We start from the raw sequence: 11,429 nt of genomic DNA on the forward strand, positions 1-11,429 counted from the left end.
AAAGAAGAAAAAGCATATACCCATTAAAAAGAGAGATGGGTCTGTTTTAACAACAGAAGACGAGGAAAGGCAATGTTGGATGGAACACCTTAGTGAGGCCATGAATAGGAGATATGAAGGGAGTAATTTGATTGGTGTACCTGAAGCTGGGGAAGACCTTGATGTGCCATGAATGAATTCAGTCTGTTTGAAGTCGAAGCTATCATTAAAAGACTCAAGAGAAGAAGGTCAACCCCTGGATACGATAGAATTACTGAAGTGATGATATTGGCTGAAAATGAAGTGACCCAAAATACTTGCAAGATTATTTTGCAGGATATGGCGTTTTTAGGCAAAACCTGTTGATTGGGAGCTAGGAGTTTTGGTGAAAATGGCATAAAAGGAGACCAGCTGATTGTAATAATTACAGAGGCGTCACACTTACGTCAATTGTAACGAAAGTATATAGTATGCTAATTCTAAAGAGGCTAGAGAGAAAAAATGATGAAAAACTTAGAGATGAACAAGCAAGTTTTTTGAAAGGTGGAACTAGTACTGACCAAATTTTTATTTCAAGACATTCAGCAATATAAAGAATATAGAAATCCACTTTTGATGGCATTCGTGGATTATGATGAAGCCTTTGATAGTGTGCACAGGCCAATTGTGTGGAGAGTCCTGTGTTATTTTTGAACTCCTCTCAAATATGTAAAATTCATTGTCTGTTCATGAGCATAGCAAATGCAAAGTTAATGTTAGTGAAGTCCTATCAAATAAATTTCCAGTGAACAATGGAGACCTCCAAAGGAATGTGTTGTCACCCATGGTATTTATCCTTCCCATGGATTTTGTAATGCTTAGAACATTTGGGTATGGTGGAGAAGGATTAGACTGGATTGGTAACAGAAAATTAGCTGACCCTAAGAATGCTGATGACGTTGTCCTTATTAGCAGAACACCACAGGATTTGCAATGCTTGTTTACCAGAATGCATGAAATATTAGAGGAGGTTGGGCTCAAGATAAATAGAAGAAAGACAGAGATACTGAGAATAGAATATGTAATGGAAGATGAAACATCATTGGACTGAGAAAGAATTAATGAGGAATAATTCAAGTATTTAGGAAATTACATATAAAAATCAGGCTATATATGAGTTTAGTGAGATCGGTGTTACAGTATGGACAGAGTGGTATGACAGTGAAACAATATCCAAAAGATTTTGTAGGTTTGAGAACAAAGCCCTCAGAAGAATATTGGGAGTAAAATGGCAGGACAGGATTAGAAATGAAACTATAAGAGAGAATACACGATTGCCCTAAATGGATGAGATCATGGTGAGGGGTAGATGTAGATGATTTTGGGCATACTCTTCACACTCTCCAAGAGATTAGTTCACCAAACTTTCAAGTGGGCTCCACAAGCCACTAGAAGAGTTGGAAGAACAGGCCTACATGGCTGAGGACTATGACGCGTGAAGTACATGATGATGAATGGAAAAGTATTGATTTAAAAGCTCAAGATATAGACGATTGGCGAAATCTAACCAAGGCCCTTTGCGTCAATAGGTGTAGGAGGAGATGATTATCTATCTATCTATCTATCTATCTATCTATCTATCTATCTATATATATATATATATATATATATATATATATATATATATATATATATATATATATCATAGGCACGAAAAGTAAAATGAAAAAATCAAAATTAAGTTAGTAATTTCGTCTTATTGGTGATAGCTGCAACCCCGATGCTGTCACCAGTAAAACGATTCTAACTTAATTTTTTTTTTTTTTTTTTTTTTTTTTTTTTTTTCAATTTTGTGGCTATAATACATATTTTATGCTCACCACGTGTCCACTGTAATGGTTGATACGCACGCTCTAATATATTCATACTTTTAAGTCTTTTGACATGTATATACTCCTTGTATAAGAATTTATCTGTTCTGTGTGGAAAGTTTCGTTTTAAGTTTATGCATATATATATTTGAAGAGCACTCCATGAGTGTTATCGGAAAATTAAAATGCCCCTTTTGAGCAAGACGGAAATTCTAATGTGTTGACACCAAAGAAATATTAAACTCTAAAGACACACTTATGTTATTCCAGCTTTAAAGTCACTTTGCTTTTGTATAAAATAGTTGTATTGAAGTTTTCTTTGAAATCGTACTTTAACATTTGTTTGGATTGTAGTTATTTGAATCTTTTTAACATACACGTTTTACTGACTTTTCTCTCTTTAATTCCAGGTTCGACGATCCTCATGGTCGACACGGCAAAAGGTAAGTCATTCGTTTTCTACCGTTTTAGGATTGATATTTTATTTATCTGGAAAATTCTTACCATCACAGATAATTTGCAAAGACACTGTATATGCTCACCCATTTTCCGTGTTATTTTCTGTGAGCTGCTCGACCTTTCACATGAGATCTTAAACTCGATATTCTTAATTGTTCTGTTCACTTATAAGTACAGATTTATTTCTTCCAAAACCCATAGAAATTGGCTTGTATAGTTCTATACTTATGTCCTTGATTTTTAAAAAGTAAGATAGGATGGTTTCTCCTGTCAAATGCAGTATTTATAGTTTGTCTGCTGCCCATACTTTTTTTTTTTTTGTGTGTTTACTGATAAAGGAAATCCAAGTGCGGGGTTTGAATTCACCAAAAGAAATAAGGATTCATTGATTACGGTTTTGCTGTGTTCATTATGGACGTAGAGAGTAGACCCATGAATTTGTTTCCTCTCAATCTCTTCAGGGGTTTATAGTACAGTAGGTTTACTCATATGACATCCACTAATTGAAAGTGGTATTGAAATTCAACTACTTTGTGTCTTTTACTTTTTCATTTAAATTTTTGCCTTTTATTTTTATGCTAATTACCCACCAGTGGTAGATTTTTTCTTTCTAACAGTACTAATTGTGGCTCATCAAAGGATACCATGTTTTTCCACTCTTACTTTTTCAATCCTCATTATCATAGGCCTTTCATCCTCTTTAAGCCTAATGTAAATTTGAGGGAAAATTATTGGAGTAGGAGAGATTTCGTTTTTATAATGTGGTTTGTGGTATTTGAATGATTTTCATATCATTATTATTATTTTTTTTCAAGCACCTCTGTCTTTTGTCGTCTTGCATGTGTATAATCTCCCTTATATAATAAAGAGCAATTATCTGATTATGTGTGTGTGTGTATATATATATATATATATATATATATATATATATATGTGTGTGTGTATTTATATATACTGTATTTACATTTATAATTATGTATATAATATATATAATTATAAATGTATATTTATGTACATATATATATTTATGTATATATATATATGTATATATATATATATATATATATATATATATATATATATATATAGATACTTATATATAGGCTACACACACTCTCATATATGTATATATATATATATATATATATAATATATACACACACACATATATATATATATATATATATATATATATATATATATATATATATAAGAATCTCCCCGTTTATAAATATTAAAGAAAAATTGAAATTGGTAGTTAGAATGTTAGAACCATGAATCAGATTTGGAAGTTACCGCAAGTGGAGAATAAATTTATGAAATAAGCTGTAATTTGGAAATCCTGGCCTTGAGTGAAATATGTTATAAGGGGATTGGTAAGGGAACCTTAGATCAAGGCAGTATTTATACCTATTCAGAAAGAACAAATGGAGTTTGAAGAGATGGAGTAGGAATGATGATGACACCAAGAGCAGAAAAGGCATTAAACTAGTAGATTGTTACTCGCAAAGTTTAAATCAAAACAAAGTAATATAGTTTTCTATACTTCAACAAATGATTCCCCTGAAGAAAGGAATGATGAATACTATGAAGAACTGCAGAGTGTAATAGATGAGATCGCAGAGAGAGATATGAAAATTGTGATTGGCAACTTCAATGCTAAAGTTGGAAGGAATAATCAAGGGATAGAGAATGTGATGGGTGTCGAGGGTCTTGGCGACGTTGCAAATGAAAATGGGGCCCATTTCATAAGTTTCTGTTTAAAAAACAATCTTATCGTTGGAGGAACTCTTCTCTAGCATAAGGGCATCCAGAAATATACATGGACTTTACCATGTGGTAATTACAAAAATTGAATAGATCACATAGCAATTAATAAAGCGAAGAGGAGGACTCTGAGAAATATGAGAAGCATAGAGGTGCAGATATTGGTTGTGATCACCAGCTCCTCATTGCCACACTGGAATTAAAACTGAAAGCACCTAATGGAAAGGTTGATAGAATACCTAGGTTTGATACAACTAAGCTTCTGGAAGATGAGCGCAGCACTATTGCAATTGAATATAGGAATTGATTTACAGTCTTAGAGACTTGAAGCGACGAAGATGAGACAATTAATGAAGAATGGTATGATATAAAGAACAGTTAGTTGGTAATGAAGTTTTGGGACATGCTGTTACAAGGAGAAAGCCATGGTTATCAAATGATACGTGGGGTACATAAGAAGGAGACAAAGACAGAAATTTATTGTTGAAAGTTTTCGAAGAAATAATGAAAATTACAAGATAGAGCATGCTATGTATTCCAGTATTGATAATGAGGTCAAAAGAACAGCCAGGAATGACTGGAGAGAATATTTAGACAGGATAGCAGATGAGGCTGACAAAGCTATGAATTCGGGGAGTGGATATGGTGTAAGAATTGCTAATAGAATTATTAATGAAATCTCTACTGGGGCAAATAAGAGGTGGCACATACCCATCAAAAAGAGAAATAGATCTTGTAACAAGAGAAGACGAAGAAATACAATGTTGGATGGAACACTTTAAGATTATGAGTAGAAGATACAAGGGGAATGATTTGATTGATATACCTGAAGCTGAGTAAGACCTTCATGTGCCCATGAATGAATTCAGTGTGTTTGAAGTCGAAGCTATCATTAAAAAACTCAAGAGATGTATATCTCCTGGTTATGGTGGAATAACTGCTGGGATGATACTGGCTGAAAATGAAGTAATCCCCAGTATACTTACAAGATTATTTTGTCATGGAGAGGCAAAACCTGATGAATGGGAGTGAGGAGTGTAGGTGAAAAGGGTAAAAAAGGGAGACCTCACTGATTGCAACAATTAGAGGCATCACACTTACGTCAGTTATGAAAATGTATATTATACGTCAGATATGAAAATGTATATTATACGTCAGTTATGAAAATGTATATTATGCTTATTCTAAAGAGAATAGAGAGAAAGATTGATGAGAAGCTGAGAGAAGAACAAGTTAGTTGTAATGACCAAATTTTAATTTTGAGACATGTTGTACATCAATGCGTAGACTATAGAAATCCACTTTTGATGCTATTTTTGGACTGTGAAAAAGCCTTTGATAGAGTGCACCGGCCAATTTTGTGGAGAGTCCTGCATTATTATGGAATTTCTATTAAATATGTGAATTTGATTAAGTCTGTTCATGAGCATAGCAAGTGCAAAGTTAATGTTAATGGATTCCTATCAAATGAATTTCCAGTAAACAGCGGAGTACTCCAAGGGAACGTGTTGTCACTTATGTTTTTTTTTATCCTCCTCGTGGATTTTATAATGTGTAGAACAGTCGGAGATGGCAGAGAAGGATTGGACTGGATTGTTAGTAGAAATTTAGCAGACCTAGAGTATGCTGATCCTTATTAGCAGAACACCACAGGATTTGCAATGCTTGTTTACCAGAATGCATGAAATATCACATTAGGTTGGGCTCGAGATAAATAGAAGAAAGACAGAGATGATGAGAACGGAGTATGGAATGGAAGATGAAATATCATTGGAAGGAGAAAGTATTAATGCAGAGACTTTAAAATTTGAGTTTAGTAAAAGATTGAAAAAAACAAATGAGACAATGGCTAGTGTAAGTAAAATCTGGAAATCAAATCACCTGAAATTAACCATAAAAATCAAACTATGTATCAGTTTAGTGAGGTTGGTGGTACTTTAAGGACATGAGTCATGGTATGACAACGAAACAATTTCTCACAGATTTAGTTGATTTGTGGACAAAACCCTCAGAAGGATAATGGGAGTTAAATGGCAGGACAGGATTAGAAATGAGATTATAAGAGATTACTCAAGTGCCATATGTGAACGATGTCATGGTGAGGGGTAGATGGAGATGGTTTGTGCATGCTCTTAGCACTCCCCAAGAGAGATTAGTTCCCGAAACGTTTAACTGGGCACCACAAGGCACTAGAAAGGTGGAAGACCCAGGGCTACATGGCTCAGGACTATGAAACGTGAAGTAGATGATAAATATTGAGGTATTGAATCAGAAGTTCAAGATATAGACAATTGGCGAAATCTAACCGAGGCCCTTTGCGTCAATAGGCGTAGGAGGATATATATATACATATATATACATATATATGTGTATATATATATTATATATATATTATATATATATTATATATATATATATATATATATATATATATATATATATATATATATAATGGTGGATATGTTCCCGGCACCATTTCTCTTGAAGACTGGCACTGAAACCTATAGAAAGGGGGCCTGGTAAATTTTTTACCCCGCGATCAAAAGAGGTACACTAAGTACATCGTCTCATGAATCACAGTGCACCTTCTAATGTAAACATTCTTGGTCTTCTAACTTCTATCAATCAGTATTATGACCAGGGGATGGGGCTGTCGAAGGGCTAATCTCTAACAGTAGGGATACCGTAATAGAGAAGTTTTTCACTTTGAGAATTCAGAGGCTTCTTAGCTAGTTTTCTTCCGTTGAGATACTACCACTAGAGAGCTATGGTGTCCTTTGACTGGCCAGAGAGTACTACTACATCGGATCTTTCTCTCTAGTTACTGTTCACTTTCACCTTGCCCACACATACATTGAATAGTCTGGCCTGTTCTTTACAGATTCTCCTCTGTCCTCATACAACTGACAACACTGAGATTACCAAACAATTCTTTTTCACCCAAAAGGTTAACTACACTATAATTGTTCAGTTGCTACTTTCCTCTTGGTAAGGGTAGAAGAGACTCTTTAGCTATGGTAAGCAGCTCTCTTAGGAGAGGGACACTCCAAAATTAAACCATTGTTCTCTAGTGTTGGGTAGTGCCATAGCCTCTGTACCATGGTCTTCCACTGTCTCTTGGGTTAGAGTTCTCTTGCTTTAGGGTACACTAGGGCACTATTCTATTTAATTTCTCTTCCTCTTGTTTTGTTAAAGTTTTCATAGTTTATATAGGAAATATTTATTTTAATGTCGTTACTGTTCTTAAAATGCTTTATTGTTTCTTGTTTCCTTTCCTCACTGGGCTATTTTCCCTGTTGGGTCCCCGGGGCTTATAGCATCCTGCTTTCCCAACTAGGGTTGTAGCTTAGCAAGTAATAATAATAATAATAATAATAATAATAATAATAATAATAATAATAATGAAAGGGCAGGAATACGCAGAGATAAGTTAGCATTATTCTTATTGATGAGAGTTAAAATATTCACTGACAACGAATTGGTGAGATGCACAAGTTAGAGTAAAATATTGTTGTGACCGCCTCCTTGGTTTTGACAGAATAAATTTTGGAGTCGCTGCACACTGTTGATCGATGGTTCCTCTTTTCTGGTTAAAGTGGTTCTGACTTGGTAGCCGTAATTTAAGCTTTTCTGTGGCAGACATCTTCCGGGGCGGCGTCTTCTGTCCCAGTTTTGGCAGGATGATGATATGCAGCTGTTTAAGTACAGTAATTATTGTATTCTGTTTACAAATGAAGAAAGTGTTAAGGCAGATGTTTAATCCCTCTACCGGAGGACTAGAATAAATATTTACTTATCTGGTACGGGCAAAGGTAGGAGTAATAAATTTACAAAGAATAATGTGTCAAAGACTTTGCCTCTCGAAGAGGGTAGGAAATTATTTGAAGTGTTATCTGGTTGTCCGAGTATACAAATGGCTAATCCATAGAGTAGGGGATTTAGTCGGATCACGTTTTATTAGGGTTGTCAAATGGCAGATGCCCGGGGCAAAATACCCAGTCATGTAGGGCAAAAGTTTAGGTAAAAAAGGTCGTTTTACAAGACAATGGGTCGCGCTCTAATGCATATTAATCTCCCTTGGGATTTCAAGAGTTGGAAGTCTTACAATAAACCATATAAATGGTTTAGGTGAGTGGATTAATCTAACAATTAGCAATATCAATATTTATATCAAATACACCGTGCCTAAAGAGAGAGGGGGATTGAAAAGTTATTAAATTTCATACCAAACAAGGATATATGGGACTAAAGATCATAGACATGCAATCCAGTCTATACCAAATAACATGATGCAGGTAATAGTTATAATGATTAAGAATATAATTTTGTCAGTAGTATATTTATCATAAGGTTATTAAAACATGGTTGAGCATTCAAGGTTAATTAATTCAATATTTATCGTGTGAGAATTCACATTATTTCCAGATTTGTTTTGAATCTCTGGGATTTTGAACATAAATGTTTCCGGTCATGTTCAGCTCACCCGTCCCTCAGGTAGGGGGAGGAAGAGTAGTCTTACCCTGGTGAAGGGGGTGGAAGCATGTGCGTGCATACCTATGTAAATATTTAGCCATCATTTTGACGGGTCGCATACACTAGTTAACTAGACTACTGACTCCTGTCACTGACCAATGTTTACGTATGCAGACGATCTTCGATAACGTATACCGTTCTTAAGCTAAACTAATCGAAGCTAAATGCACAGTCTCCATTCTTATGACTGCTGTAAATGAACTTTTTTGCTGAGTTATGGAATTTGTAAAAGAGAAAACTTCTGCAAGGAGAACAGATAACCAAAGTTTGCAAGATGCAATTTGCTTCTCCCGGAAGTTTTCATATTGAGAGGCGGCGAGTTCCGCCCGAGATTCTGTCCCTAAGGAACTGAGATAAAAGATAAGAAGAGGAGTCTTAAGTGTCGAAAAGATAAGAATGTACGAAGTAATCTCAACCATTTTTTAGTGAAATGGACGTGTAGCGAATGGTTTATTTATTTGTAGTTTACACACACGCATAATTATATATATATATATATATATGTATATATATATATATATATATATATATATATATATATATATATATATATATATATATTATATATATATATTTATTTATGCGTGTGTGTGTGTACACACATGGATATTCCATACCTTTTTGAAGTAGGGGAAAATATATTTCACTTTAGTAAGATTTAATTTACATATGTGAGCTAAGTTATATTGAAGTTTGTCATTAAAAAAGGCAGGAGAAATTACCGTTGTCATTTTTTCTGATGTATGTTGCGGCATCTTTGAAATTAGAATTTCTTTTCTTTTTTAAATATTCATGAAGTCATTGGGATAAGCCGTCAAGAGTGATGGGACCGTGTTGTGAAAGCGTTGACGTCAGTTCCTAGATTATTCATTTGATCATAAGATGCACATTTTTAAAAAGAAGTCCCTTGCACAGAGAGAGAGAGAGAGAGAGAGAGAGAGAGAGAGAGAGAGAGAGAGAGAGAGAGAGAGAGAGAGAGAGAGAGAGAGGGGGGGGGGACAAATTATATTGAATATGCCTAAAAATATGTGAACATTAGAAACGGATGAGGGAAGGTAAGAGAGAGTTACAAGAATTTTGTATATCTTAAAGACTTTTTAGTCCATCCGCGGATAGAGTGATTTAGTTTAAAAGTTTCGAGAGTTTTTATGATCTTGTCTAACTTATTCTTGAGCACGTTTACCATGTTACTGTTTACTACATCCGCTGGAAGTCTGTTCCATGTATTTGCTATTTTGTATGTAAAGAAATTACCACATTGAGTGGTGTATTTTTTCAATTCAATTTTGTATCCGTTACCTCTGGACTGATTTGTGCCAAGCGTTGATAGATTTTTTTACTCTACATTTGTTATTCCTTTTAGAATTTTGAATACCTGTATTAGCTGTCCCATTATTCGTGGAGTTTGTAGATCAAATAAGTTCAAACGTTCTATTCTCCGTCTATATCCAAATTGCCTTAGTGTAGGAAGGCTCAAGCTTGTACCGCTTCCAGTCTATCTATATCCTTTTGAATACTTGGAGCCTAGAACTGGACTCCGTATTCTAGACGGGGTCTTAGTAGGGATGTACACAAATGTAGTACAGTGTCTTTCTTTCTGTATCTGAATTGTCTCTTTATGTAAATTATTAGTTTTTGTGGTTTCTTTTCAGCTGTTATCTCTATTTGGTGAACTTAAAATCTGTGCTAACAATAATGCAGAGATCTGGCTCCTAGTCCATACTTTCTATTTCATTACCCAGCTGTGTGTAAGCTGTTTGTTGTTTAGTATAACCTATGTGCACAACTTTGCATATCCCGCAGTTGAAAGGCATTTGCCATTTTCTGGACCATTCCCCCAACAATTAGGTCCTCTCCTAAGGCTTCTACGTCTTCTGAGTTTGCAGCGTTTAGGCCTAGTATAATATCGTCGGCAATTTTGGCTCTACTACTAGGAAATCCTAAATCTATGTCGTTAATATAAATCAGAAATAGTAATGGGCCAAGGAAGGGTCCTAGAGGTACTTCACGTGAAACAGTTGTCCACTATGAGGCTTCTCCATTGATAACAACTCTCGGTTTTTTGTTTGTCCGCGAATCTTCGATCCATTCAGCTGGTTCTTCAATGATACCTAGTGCTCTTAAATTTAATCATTAATTTGATATGAGGAACATTGGCAAAAGCCTTTTGAAAGCCTAGGTATATGATTTCTATTGCATCATAGGCTATACCTAGGCTTTCAAAAGGCTTTTGACAAAAGTTCCTCATATCAAATTAATGATTAATACTTTGGTTGCGAGTGGACGCCTAAGTTGGAATGCATGAAGGTGCAACACCAAAGTGGGCACGTATGAAGGGAATCTTATACAACAAAGTGGGAATGAATGAAGGAAATTGACACGAAAGTGGAAATGTAAAATAGGAATGGTGAACAAGATGGGATTGTATGAAGGAAATTAAGACGAAAATGTATGAAAGGAATGTTGAACAACAACATTCGTATAATGGAAATAACACAAAAGTGGGAATGTATAAAGGGAATGTTGAATAACTAGGTGGGAATTTGCTAACTTCCCTTATGGAAGTGAAGTTTGTATGTTTATTACGAATCAAAGGGAAAATCTTGAAACTGTTCAGATGAACTTATTACCATATGCATGGGATGGAGAAAGACTTGATACGTGAGAAGTGTGGAGATACTCATTAGTGGGTAAAGGTTAGCGTAGGCGAAAGGATGAAAACAGGGTAAATTAAGCAGATAAATTTTAGGGAAATAACTTGGTAATGAGGTTTACGAAAGCTTCCGAGTTAATGTAATGAGAAGACGAAACATTTAATTTATTACACTCTCGAAGGTATTC

General features: G+C 34.9%; 1 long non-coding RNA gene across 1 annotated transcript in view; it reads left to right on the plus strand.

Annotated features, from left to right (window-relative positions):
- Positions 1-3,155, plus strand: part of LOC137649698 (uncharacterized) — a 60,112-nt gene extending 56,957 nt beyond the window's left edge. The window contains exon 2 of the long non-coding RNA XR_011045829.1: positions 2,240-3,155. This is a non-coding gene — a long non-coding RNA (uncharacterized lncRNA). The remainder of the gene's footprint in view (positions 1-2,239) is intronic.
- The last annotated feature ends 8,274 nt before the right edge of the window (positions 3,156-11,429 follow it).

The sequence above is a fragment of the Palaemon carinicauda genome, chromosome 11, assembly GCF_036898095.1.
Source record: "Palaemon carinicauda isolate YSFRI2023 chromosome 11, ASM3689809v2, whole genome shotgun sequence".
Lineage (NCBI taxonomy): Eukaryota > Metazoa > Arthropoda > Malacostraca > Decapoda > Palaemonidae > Palaemon > Palaemon carinicauda.